Consider the following 13,550-nt stretch of genomic DNA (forward strand, 5'->3'; position numbering starts at 1 on the left):
ATTTCCCCCATATACTTAGCTGTATCACGAGGCTGCAACCTTCTAATTCAGCTTCATTTTTACTATTTTCCAAACACATATTTTCTATCACCAGTGGGATCTAGTTTGCCAGTACTTCTAGGAAATGATATAAATTTCTGAGTAAAGAAATCTAAACTTAGTAAAGGTTAGAAAATGAATTCCTTCAAATTCAATGCTGGTAATGAATTCTAGATAATGTCATTTAAAGCTGTATTTTGATTAGCTTGTTATAGAAATAATCACTTATCATGTTGTAAATGATAATAATTTATAAAACAGAAATTGAGTTTTGGAGTCTGTGGCACAGAGGGATAGCAAATCATGTTAGACATAGTTTCAATGGTGAAATAATTACAAGTATTCTTGCCCTACTATAGAGTCAAAATTTATATTTCAAATCACTAATACATATGTCTGGGTATTGAAATCAGGACCTTGTTCAAATACAATACACAGACATGCGTGCATACACACACACACACACACACACACACACACACACACACAAGGGTTAATAATTTGATGAAGATATATCATGCAGGTAACAAACAAGAGATGCAGGGAACAAGGCATTGAGACTAAGGAAAAAAAGATGGATGGGGGTTGTCAATTCAATTTATTCTCTAGTGTGTGTGTGTGTGTGTGTGTGTGTGTGTGTGTGTGTCTACCCTCAATGGACTCTATCTGGAATAGCAAAGAAACAGTTCTTCCCTGGGGTTCACTTTCAGGGTCAGTGGTACATGAAACCCATAAAGTTTGTTGAAAATTCTGCATATATGAACATGTTTCTGGGAGGGAACTGCAGGCTTAGTCCAGGTTATGAAGTGATAGCCGAATGCTGTTTGACTAACTAATCCTCATACCTGTTTGAATTGTGGAGAAGACAGCATGTTTCAGGGCAAGAGTCTAGGACGGGGTTAAAACCATTAATACTAGCCCATGACTCTCACCTACCCAGTTCACCTACAGTGGACTTATACATAAAATGAGCAAACAAGCTTTTCGTTTCCTACACCCCAATCAGACAGGCTATGCTAGTGCCTGGAATAAATTATAACCTATTTTTAAACAGAGGATATTAGTGTTGCTTGGGCACATGAACCTGACAATCGATGATGTTACATTTTTTTGCTCCATAACCAGTTGAAATATCTTCATTCATATCATGCTGGTGTCTTCCAAGAATGCCAAACCGTTCAGCCTTCTCTTGCACTGTGTGAGGTGTAAGTGTCTGAAGTGCAGGGCTGAGGCCTACTGTACATCGGGGTGGCGTGGAGGGACCACCACTCAGGGAGAAAGGATGGCCGCCTCAGCCTGAGGGATGGTAGAAGAGCTAACCTTGCTTCCTCTGAGTTAAAGGGAAGAGTAGAGCAGACTTAGGATGGAGTAGGGAGTATGAGCGTGTTTGCCTTGGCCTTGGCTTTGCAGTTACATTCAGTGCTTTGCCACAGGGCCATCTTAAGCCAGTCCCATTTCCTATAAATCTCAAAGTTCTTGTCTTTGAAATAGGTATTAAAGAGTGATCTCATGGGATGATTTTCAACCTGAAATAATTTTGTCTGTAGGATACAGTTCGTTCTTTGTGCAGTGCCATGGCAATTTTAAAGTTATTGATTATTGAGTAATAACCATTTTAACCAAAACAATGTGACACTCCCTTGGAATATATATATATACATATATATATTCATATTTGAATAGAATATATATATATATTTGTATTTTGTCTATACAAACATATAGTATTCTGTGCACATGTATAAGTTTCTGTTTAGTTTGGAGATACAAGAATACATGTGGATTGTGTCATTCATTGAGAACATATTTCTCAGTAAGACACAAGAGACTGTGTTAAAAAGTGAAAAAAAAACTGGGGGGAAAGTGAAAATCTTGTGGTTTTTAAAAAGTCAGAAATTGCTACTTGATCTTCCCGAGTCAAGAAAGTAGGAAGGTAGTGGTACGGCAGCTAGGACTTTAAGAAGAAGTGTCATTCTGGAAGCATCATTCTGGATGTGGAAGAACAGGAAGGAAGCCCAGTGACAGAGGGGAGTGGAAACTGTCACAGAAGAACACAGTGCTCGCAAAAGCTCATCCTGCAGGTGGCTTCCAGGAACTCCCTTTGCAGTTTACATGTGTACTGGAGCTAGAGTACTTAGCAACTGTGCCCATAAGCTGCCCACCCTTTCTGTTTCCTGCCCCAAGTTCATTTGGCTGATGACCAGCAATGTGTTCCCAGAGAAGTCTTGATGCTGCAATCCGAAGTGCGGGCTGGTTTTAGAAGCTCCAGTCCCCTCAAGGCCATGGAGGTGTTTAGTCTTTGCGTTGTGTGTAAATGCAGTTGGCTTTGAGTTGTCAATAGTGTTCCCATTGCCTTGTCCTGTACTGCAGATTAGCAACATAGGGTAGCAGAAGTGGAGCCTGGAGGGTGACAGAAACCTGGCGTAGAAATTAAAGCTAGCCGATTACAGGGATGTGACCTCCAGAATGTTCTTAGAGAAGCCAGGTGTAGGGTTCAATGGTGCCGAACAGTGTTTTTTTCAGGAGGGACGGCTCTTTGATGGGAAATAATTTAAAATGTTTTGGTGTTTTAAAATGGATTTTAAATTCACGTAAAATTTTACTGTGAGTTTATGACCGGCTGAATTGCCAAATGTGATGTGGACTAGGTGGCAGATTTCCCTGTGGTACTGAAGTTTGAGGATCTAAAGAAGGGAAGGCCTTTCCCTTAGTCAGGCAATGACTAAGTTGGAAACAAAGCTGATCCATCTCAAGTCCTTTGTCCTATCATCTGTCCCTAACTGTGAAAGCAGCACTGCAAGGAGAGTCTTTTACTTAGCTGTTTGCATGTGTTTGCAATCATTTTCTGCTAACTGTGCAGATATTGGCATTCATTCTTTTGTCATTAATGTACAGCTCTACCACGTCAAAAGATGCATGGTCATGCGCTGGCCATAAAATATGGAAGTTTCATCACTGCAACGACTGTCCTCATGATGGCATTTTAGGAATACTTCTTTTCTTTGCTCCAGTCTGTGATAATTGTGACCTATTCCGTATCCCTAAGGAATCTATATTTCAAATGTCTATATTTCAAAAATCTCTACAAATGGGAAACCTTTTATCTTCTTCCTGTGCTCAAGTAGTCTCTCTTATGATGGGACATGAAGAATGCGCCACTGTTTTCCGTATATTTTCAACTTGTATGCACAAATGGAGCAATCCTGTAAAAGTTTTGCAATTTTCATGTTTGTTGTGAAAGCATGATATCCAAATTTTAAGGCAAACTGCAAATTCCATCATTTAGAAACCATGCCAATACTGACTATACGCAATTTGTAAGTCCATCTGTCACACTGAGTGCCCTGTCATCACAGCGGAACCTCACTGTTGCTTGAGTTTATGAGGAATGATTATTGATACATGGTTAGGTCTTTCAACCACCTCTTTATCTAGACTGCTAAGCATTATTTGTATAAGAATTCTATGAAAACTTTTAAATGCCTTTACCTACTATGCAGAGTTTCTGTGATTGTTGTTTTTGTTCTTTTGTTTGTTTGTTTGCCACAGTGGGAAGCCACAGTGTTTCAAAACATTGTGTTGACCTTGAATATCTCTGCAGAAATCATTTTGTTACATGAGCTTGAAATTGTAGCAAAACCCCTGGTAGTAAAGTAAAATTATTTTTTGTAGCTGAAAATATATGAGCGCAGGTGGTTGCCAATGGAAATATTGTATGTAAATTTCAATTCCTTAATTATTTGGCTCTAAGAACAAAGGTGAGACAAGGAGAGGAACTTGGAACCTTAGATGATAGAATATGGTTATGACTCATGGTTCCATAAATGAACAATTTGGGATTTCAAGCTTGATGTAGGTTTTTTTTTTTTTTTTTGGACTCTTAAATGGCTTGTAGCTACAGGTGCCGTGGTATGAATAGCCTTTATGGAGAGGTTAGTTGGGCACAAAGTCCCATACCTAGCAAAGGAGCCATTGGTGATTGATAGCTGCTGAGAGAGGCTTCCTTGAGAGTGCAACCGCTGGCAAATCAGCGATGCTCCAGTACATATCCGGGGATAGACATGCACAGCACAAATACAATTGATGGATATGAAAAAGGAGGAGAAGAAATGGGGTGGGTAGGAAACGGTGTATAGACCTGGGTGGAGTTTGGGGAGGGATAACTATGACCTGAACACATTGTATGAAATACATAATGAAGTAATAAAAGGTTTAAAAAGGTATTGTCTTTCTCCACCGTGAATTTTAGACACTCTCTATATGTAACACAATGCAGGATATGAATGTAGAGATTCTCCCCTGGACCAGCCCTTCTCAGTTTGTAATATCACACCCGCAGTACAAGTTCTCTGAGCACAGATGAATCATATGACAGGATGTTACTGAAGGGAAAGCAAACTCGGGATATATGGACAACCCCGTCCAGAATAATATGGTTGGTTCACAAGACCCTGGTCAATTCTGCTTGACCCTGAAGCAGTCTATTAGTAAGACATGGTAAGAGTTTCTGGGATTCCAAATTCTGAGTGAAAAGACTGTGAGAAATAAGAGGTTTGTTTGAACTCACATACATCATGGAAACCTGAGACAAAACCCTTTTCAATTTCAATTGAATAAAATAAAAATCTATAGGTTTTTATAAGCGGGCTGAGATGAAGTCTAATGAAAATCTCTTACAGAGCCTGACAAATATTAAGGCTGAATAGCAACAAAAATACAGTCAAAATAAAAATTGCTACTCTAAATGGCACATTCACTTACTGGGGAAGGCAAATATATATTTTATTTTGTTTTCTAATTTTCTAGTGCTATAAGTTCAATTCTGAACTTCTATAGTTGGGTTTTGAAAAGAGTATTCAGTAGAGTGTTTGTTTTTTGTTTGTTTGTTTGTGTGGCATCTGGACTCTGCTCCCACCTCACAAAGATCCTTCATTCTTGCTGGAAGCACCAGAAGGTAACCCAGGCATCCTGAGTGAGATGTTTTGTTATCTCCTTTTACATCCGTCAGGTTCTACATACGTAACTTATTAAACTTTGAATTCATGATTATCTTTTCATTCATATATACACTTGGTCATTTGATGGCTATAAAGAAAAAGAGATATAAGTAAGATTGATGATTGGTTTATCAAATCACTATTAGGCACAAGAGACATTTCTTAGTGTTTGATAAATATCAACTCTGTGGTTGTCAATGTAATCCTCAGAGGTAAGCACTCTTATTACCTCTCTCTCCACAATGTGGAAACTGAGGCACAGAAAAGCTTACCAATATGCCCAAGGCAACAGAGATAACTGACAATTTAAGCTGGAATTCAGTCAATTTAGTTAAGAATTATCGGTCTGAACTTTTCTAGCTTCCTACCACTGACTGAAAGATGAAGAATAGAGATCTCTGAGGAAAAGACAGTTCGACGTCGGTCCTAGTTAGGGTTACTGTTGCTGTGATGAAAAAAACATGACCAAAGCAACTTTCAAAAGCAAAGGATTTATTTGGCTAACACTTCCGTATCAATGTTCATCTTCAAAGGAAGTCAGGACAGGCACTGAAACAGGGCAGGGACATGGAGACAGGAGCTGATGCAGAGGCCATGGAGGGGTACTGCTTATTCTCTTGCTTCCTGGCTTGCTGAGCCTGTTTTCTTATAGAAGCCAGGATCACAAGCCCAGGGTTGATACCACCCATAATGGCTGGGCCGTCCCCCATCAGTCACTAATTAAGGATATGCCCTACATGCTTGCCTACATCCCAATCTCATGGAAACATTTTGTAAGTTGAGGTTCCCTCTTCTCAGATGATTCTTGCTTGTGTCAAGTTGATATAAAAACGAGCCAACATGACTTTTCAGTCAAATAAAGATGAAATAAAAGCGATAGCTTAATACATCTGTGGTCTACAAAGGGTAACACCCAACTGTCTAGAGACCTGACTTTTTGTAGGAACACTACTGTAGAACCAGAAAGGAAATAATCACTATCAGACTCTCAGTGAAAACTTCAACTGTGGAGATGATTCACCAAGCATGCTTTGTGCTTGCTATGCACGTGGGTCTTTTTAAACTAAGATAGTATCTGTGAAGCGCTTAGTACAATGCCTATTATATAGTCCCTATCGTCTTTAACTTTCTGTGTGTGTGTGTGTGTGTGTGTGTGTGTGTGTGTCTTAGACACACACACACACACACACACACACACACACACACACACACACACAGGTCAATAGGCAACCTCATACACCATCCATGTCCCACATATTGAACCCAGGTAGACAGGTTTTGCAGCAAATGCCCTAACATTCTGAGTCCTCCCAGTGTCTACTTTTTATACAGTGTTTATGGTTTGCTTGTTTGGTTTTTTTCTCCTCTTTGATAAGTCCATCTGTTTATTGACTGTGTTTTTTCCCCCTAGGTATTAAGCACAAGCACTTGGCACAAGTGAGGGTGGCAGCTGTTAGGGAAGAGCTGCCTGGCTTCAGTGAATGACTTTGTGCAGGCCTGCTTAAATGACTTCAATTAGCACTGCATTGAGGAAAAAAAAAACATTCCCTGCTTTTTTCTCCTCCCATTTGTTTGAAATCTTCCTTCGTCTTCTGGGAATTCTTTTGTTTAGGAAAACTAAATATTTCTCCATGGCTGTGGAGTTTGACAGCTCTGGGAGTCCAACAGACAGTAGAGATCTTAAAGGAGTGGAAGGCACAGCACAGATTTCCCAAGTGTTCTCTCTGTGCAAATGAAAGAGAAAAATATGTTCCCAGTGTTTAAACCATCAGTTCTAAAAGACAAGCTCTGGAGAGAATTTTATTTGCTCAAGTTTACATGTAGATGTCTGCTCTGTGTACCAAACATTGTTGGGGATAGTTTAAAAGTTAAATGTAAGTATGCACAATTTGTTTTTACAATAAGTAGTGTAACTACACTCAATGTCTGCAAAGGCGTTAGGCACCACATCCTTTTCTCACTGGGTAAAATCATGTGTTCATTCACGTAAGTATATTTAGTAGCTTTAGTTTGTAGATTATCAAACCAAGGAGCATAGCCTCTGAATCACTTGCTTTATATCTCACCGCCAACAGCAACTGGAGTGTTTGACGGCTTTCTAGACATCATGCTCTTTCTGAAATACCATATAAAACTTGTTTTCTCATAGAACTGCATGCAGTTTATCAGCATGTGGCCCTGTAGCCTTCACGGCATATGTAAGCTCTGGTTTCTTTGATCATCACGTACAGACCTAACCTCACTTTTTAGAACTTGCCAGTGAATTTTATGCATATAACTTGCTTCTTGCTTCCTCTATAAAAGCTGAGCATCTGCGGAGCTCGACCGTTGTCGCTAAGACTGTTAAATTCATCATGACCCTGCCATCTCCTCGAAGAGACATAGCAGGGTATTCCTGAGATTAGCTGCTACAACATTCCAGGGGACTATGTTAGAAGGTCTATTTTCCATATTCCTTCTCGGATCTACTTCATCAGAAACATTAGGATCAGCAATCTGGTTGGATACACTACTCAGGTATTTTGGAGGCATCTGCGAGCCACTGGTGAATGGTTTTGCAAAGTGATCACCTGTACATTGACATTACACTGACTTGTCATCAAAGATATTTGGGGGTTTGAGTTACTAAGAGAGCTCGGCTTTGCAAACAGAGAAGCGTGCAGATGCACTGCCCTGTTTCAAAAGAATTAAGTTTATTTAGGACCAATGAGTTAAATATCTATTTCACTCTTTTGTATAAAATCTTCAAGTAAATTTTTACCACGTTGAATTTTAGATGCAAATATCAAATCCAGAGGTTAGCTTATTAGTTACTCCTAAGTTTAGGAAAGCAGAACCATTTGGATTGAGGATGTTTGCCCTTTCTGCACTCACTTTTCTGTGGGATCCTCTATACCTCAGCTTAATTACAAGTTACTACTTCCCTATGGTGTTTTGAGTCTTTTCTAGAGAGCTGGAATTGTGACTGATTGTTCCATTATAAATTTTAAGGTTCTGTGGGGCTCAGGGAGCCATGTCACCACAGGAAGCAGGCCTAGAGGAAGAGTGGGGTCGAGGTGTGTCCAAACCATGGAAATCTCATTCTGAGACTCCTCCTTCCCTGTCCTGGGCCTGCATGTCCTGGCCCAGGTAGTCTCCTGTCCCCAGCCTTGCTCCACCAGAGGAAGTCACATAGCTAGTTAAACTTCCTTTCACCTTATAAAGTCATGTCCAGCAGCGCCTGGAATTCCTTCCTATGCAAATGAGGTGCAGACCAACGATGTACACTCACCCCATATCCCCTACTCACCCTGTAATGTTTAGATAGCCTTGGTTCCCCCTTCGCCCCCCCATAAATGAGCTGCTCAATGACGCTTGCCTCCCAAGAGGTCTGTGTCTCTTCATGCTCACTCACTGCCTGTGCTTTCCCTCTCAGGCCCTCAGGACAATCACACTGTCAGGGATAGGGAGGGGAGTCACAATGACAGGTTCTGCTGTATAGTATATAGAATGGAATTGAGAGGGTGCTATGTGATGGTTCTTATGAGAAAAATACTAACTCTATTATAAAAAGTATTGTAGGTTATTGGGAAAAGTCTGCTTAAATAATCATGTTACCAAGGGTGATGGGTGGTACTCATCAACGTGACAGATTCTGAAATCGCATGGAAAATGAACCTCTTGTCCCTTTATGTAGGAGTATCATGAATGCATAGTTGAGGTAAGAAAACCTTGACTATAGATGGGGCCATCCCTGGGCTGCATTCTGTATGGTGTAAGGAGTGACTGAGTAGCAGCGTGCTTTTCTTGCTGTCTTGACTATGAATGTATGACTAGCTGTCTCAAGTTTCTGCTGTTGGGGCTTTTAAATTATGATGACTGGAACCTGGAATCCTGAGCAATGGTAAACCTTTTTTCACAGCAACAAGAAAGTAACTAAAACACCATGATATTCTCAAAGGTGTTTAGAGTCGAATGTCATTGCAAACTGTAAGAGGACCATATTCACTGATCTATTCTAAACTAATCAATACACTGACACCTGATAGGCACTCACTGAGTATCTGTTAAAGGGATAGGCAGTAGAGTGTCTATGACAGCTTTTGAGAACTATCCTATGATTGTTAGTTACATGATGAGAATGTGCCATCATATAATATTATACATACTTATTTTTCTAACCAAATATGGAATATAAAAACTTAGGGATTCTCTATGTTTTATATACTTGGTTTACTTATGGCTATGTGTGGCATTATATATGGCACATAAAATGTACTCACTGAAGATTTGTTGAAGATGAAGACTAGAGAGACGGCTCCACAGGTAAGAGCGCTCGCTGCTCTTGCAAAGGAGCTGAGTTCAATTCTCTGCATTCCTATCAGGCATCACACAGCCACCTATGACTTCAGTACCCAGTGATCCGATGCCCCCTTCCGGCAGGCTTGGACACATGTGCATACAGGGTATATATACATGCCCTCAGGGTCACACACACACACACACACACACACACACACACACACACACAGAAAAATAAAAGGAAAAAGGATGTGGTGAAGACAGTGAATAGTTTGGTAAGTGAATGGATAGATAGATCGATGGCTAGTCAGCAGAATAGATATCTACCACAACGAATGTTACGAATGTCTATAATTTATGTCTAAAGTAGGAATGGTAATTTTGAAAACTGGATGAGAACAATGTTATATAATTGAGGAAAAAGAAAGTACTTTAAAAAGTAATATGAAAAAGCAGCATACTTGGTTTCAATTTGTGGATTAAAACAGTGTTGAAAATTCAAATATTGTAAAAACTAAAATAAATAAATAAATAATAAAAGAATAAAAGAGAAAGCACAGATTGACTTTAAAAACAAAGTGGGTCAGGCCAGGCCAACTATTTAGCCTTTAGACAAATGCCAAAAAATAGGCAGAGACAAATGCAAATTATTTCAAGTGGTTATGGTGGTGAGTAAGACAGCGACAGCATTTATTCTTCCCAGTGCTGTCTCTTTTCCACCAGACTCAAACATCTGCATAAACAATACGAAGTTTCAGAAATCTCCCAAACATGTTCTTCTGTATTAGCTTCTCACAGCAAATTTCAGGTTGTGTGGAAGCAGTTCACATTGGGTGTTACTGAGAGCAGGCTTCCAGATGTCTGTTGTTTGGTGTTGTTTAGCTAAGCACTGGGAAGACACTACCCTGCTGAGAGGCAAAGATAATCATTTAGGGTCCTGGTAACTGATACTTCTCAAGTAACTGTGATTTTCCCTTTTCTGGATCTCCGTTTCTCCTTTTAATAAGTTGAGGGACTTGGATTATCATTTGCCTGAAGCCTTTCCACATGCTGTAGCCACCCAGTTTCCCCTACTGGAATTCTGTTTGCTTTACATCTTGAAAGCGTCCACTCCTCCTTGGAAAGTGGCTTCTTGGGAATCCTTTCTAAAGAGCCAGTTGGACTTTGGGCACTTAGGCAGGCTAAAGCAATCAACATGTGTGGCAGCCACCCAGCCAGACCACGCACTGGAAAAGTGCCCCACCCCTGGAAAAACTTTACACTGGAGACCCACACTGTTACCTTGTATAACTGCTGTGTCTCTGGGCGGTGAGCAAAATAGGAGGCTTTCATGATAGGGAACACTTTAGCTTTAAAGATGAGACCTGGAGGTCAGGACTGGTGAGACTAAAACAGGTTCTGTGAGAGGAGGCCCTGGAAGCACTCCTGTGGCTTCTTTGAAGTTGCCACTGATACTATATTTGGGGATCAGACCACTTGGCTGCTTAACATTTTCAAAAAACAGGAATATTTTTATAGTCTGCATTAAGATAGAAAAAAGGGAGCCAATTGAACTGCTAAGAATCCTCTCTTCCCAAAGGGATAATCTAGTTTATTTTTTTAAAAAAGAAAATTGCCTTTTATACTATTTCACATCCATATCACCACACATTTATGTGCTAAAGCTTAACCCTAATTTCATCCCCAGTGCCATCGGCATTTCTACTATAGGTTTGCTAAGTTGCTATGTTTTTTCTTACCAGAAGCCTGGTATTGAATACCTTCGTGAGAGGTGTCAGCCACTGAAGCCAGTGAAAGAAACCGAGAGAAACCTTGATGAATTCCCATCTTCTTGCTGAAGTATCCCCATCCTATACCTGTACTCACAATCTCCTGTTGTACCCCTCTTTGCTGCCTGCAATTATGAGTGTAGTCAGGTCTGTGTTCCCATGGAAGACATGTTACTTTTCTTTCTTATTATTATGTTATTAAATAGCTATCTAAGGATGCCTACCCAACATCATCACCACAGTAAAACATATAAGGAGACCTACTGCAGTCAGGGAGAGGGTAGGCTTACGAAGAGTCAACTCAAAGTCATTTGTGGGTCTACTAGATATGTTTGTGTTGTTATATTTTATACGTATGCTATGTTTTATAGTAACAGCATGGATTTTTCACATCTGTTCCTTGTAGCTGGTCTTTAATGCACTCTACTGAAGTCATGGCTGCTATTCTATTCATGGGCGTTTGAGGACAGTGAGGCAACTTGGCTACAGTTCTGTAAAGAAAGACATTCTCAGGCTATGTGTCTTTTATGGTTTTACAAAGTGTCACATTATCGAGGTCTACATGAGTGTAAGCATCCTGTAAAGTTTGGCTATAGCTAGTGACAGGGGTTTTCATGGAAGAAAAAGAGAGACTCACTGGGCCAGGATCACTGAGTATCTTACATTTGTCTCAGAGCTGGAAACTAAGCCCTCTGTTTACAGATGCCTGGTTATGGGGCTCTCACACTGAACCTCTGCAATGGAAAGAAGTAGCTTACTGTTTGACATAAAAATAGGCATTCATTCCAGGAGGAAATGTGGATACAGACAACATCATTGCCATTAATCTCCATTGCCTGGGAGGACACTGGGAGTCCCTCTCCTCCGAGCAATTTCCCTTTTGGCTGGTTACCTAAATGCCTCTTAATGCCAGGTCAGAAAAGCGAAGGCGTTGAATCTTCCGCCTGTGTTTTGGACAGGAAGGAGTGCTACAGAATCCAAAACTTTTGTCCTGTATATGCCACCAAACTTCCTACATGCATTTTTCTAAGAGTCTGTGTATTTGCATATACGGAGTTTCAGGTGGCTGCATTGGAGGAAACTGCATAACTCTTGCCTCTGCCTAGAAACAGTGAGTCATTTGGATAGGAGAAATAAAGACCCCAATTGATACATGGGGAACAAGCAAATACCTGTACCCCATGCCCTCCTTAAGTCTGCATTACACACATTGCTAGCATGCTTATGTCTGCTCGACCTATCACAAGTCTTTGTTCTGTTACTTATAAAGAGGGGACTGTCAACACCAGTCATAGAGTAATATTTGGTGAAATATGATAACATGCTTTAAAACTATAAAAATAAGTCAAAGCATGTATCACCAAACAAGGAGATGTAACCTAAACATTATTTTTACTAAGTTTGTTTAGAGTTAGTATAGTTAATTTGCACGCATGTGTGCATGTGCATGTGTATGCATGTTGTCTTTACCTGTGACTTTTCTCTAACCTCAAAGCACTTCTCTGCCCCCTTGGGGCCAATTCACAAAATTCTAGTGTCCCAAGATATTTGGCTTTAGTTACATAGACAAGACCCTGAAAGCTAAAAAGAAAACCCTTTCCGAGAATGGACTGTATTGTGAGCTAGTTAGTGTTCATCTGTCTGCTTGTGAATACACAAGCAAAGCTTATTTCGAAGGAGGATTGTAGCATCAGCAGCTCCCTGCATCACAGACCACAGGAATAAAGCATTGGGGTGTAGGGGTGTGGCTCAGTAGCAAACACAAAGCTGTGTGCTGCTGGCAGTGAAAGTGCTAAGGAGAAATCCAGAGGACCTTAGAAATCTATTTCCCATTGCCCAAGTTTCTTTGGAACTTGCCTTGGTTATTGTCAGGAGTCAGATATATTTACCATGCTGTTGCTGGCTCTTAGAGTCAACAGATCTTACACATCCCATGTGTGTGCTATTTAGCCTCTGGAAACAATATCTGTTTTCTTAAATATTTGGGGGATGATTTCCAAACTTTTGTAACTGGAGAACCACCAGCAAAATAGTTTTGGTAGGTTTTTTTTTTCTTTTTGCAAGAACAGCTGAGCTGGCTTAAACCTGTACTACTAAATAGAATTTCATTGCTCTAGTCACGGTGGACTTGTGGAAAAAGCCATGATGTCACCCTGTGCATCATATATCACAACTGTCTTAAACAAAAAGCCTTGAGGATTATTAGACACCTCGTCTCTGACAGGACAGCTGTGAGGGTGACTGGAGAGTAAATTCAGTGGACACAGACGTGGTGTGGGAAGTTCCAGGTGCAGAAAGACTCACACCATGTGTTTAGATTAAGGCTCAGCTGTGTGCAATATGGCATATAATGTTTCTTTTAGAAACAACTTCAACTGACACACTTACATCACTGTTTTAGACTTATCTTTAAGACTGTCATATGAAGACCCATGGGCAGAAACTCGAAGAAGGCAGATTTTAA

At 40.3% G+C, this 13,550-nt stretch overlaps 1 protein-coding gene across 1 annotated transcript in view; it reads left to right on the top strand.

Annotated features, from left to right (window-relative positions):
* The window catches only part of P3h2 (prolyl 3-hydroxylase 2), a 141,136-nt gene that overhangs the window by 70,031 nt on the left and 57,555 nt on the right, over positions 1 to 13,550 (top strand). The gene's annotated exons all lie outside the window — the stretch shown is intronic.

This window comes from Rattus norvegicus, chromosome 11 (genome assembly GCF_036323735.1).
Source record: "Rattus norvegicus strain BN/NHsdMcwi chromosome 11, GRCr8, whole genome shotgun sequence".
Taxonomy (NCBI): domain Eukaryota; kingdom Metazoa; phylum Chordata; class Mammalia; order Rodentia; family Muridae; genus Rattus; species Rattus norvegicus.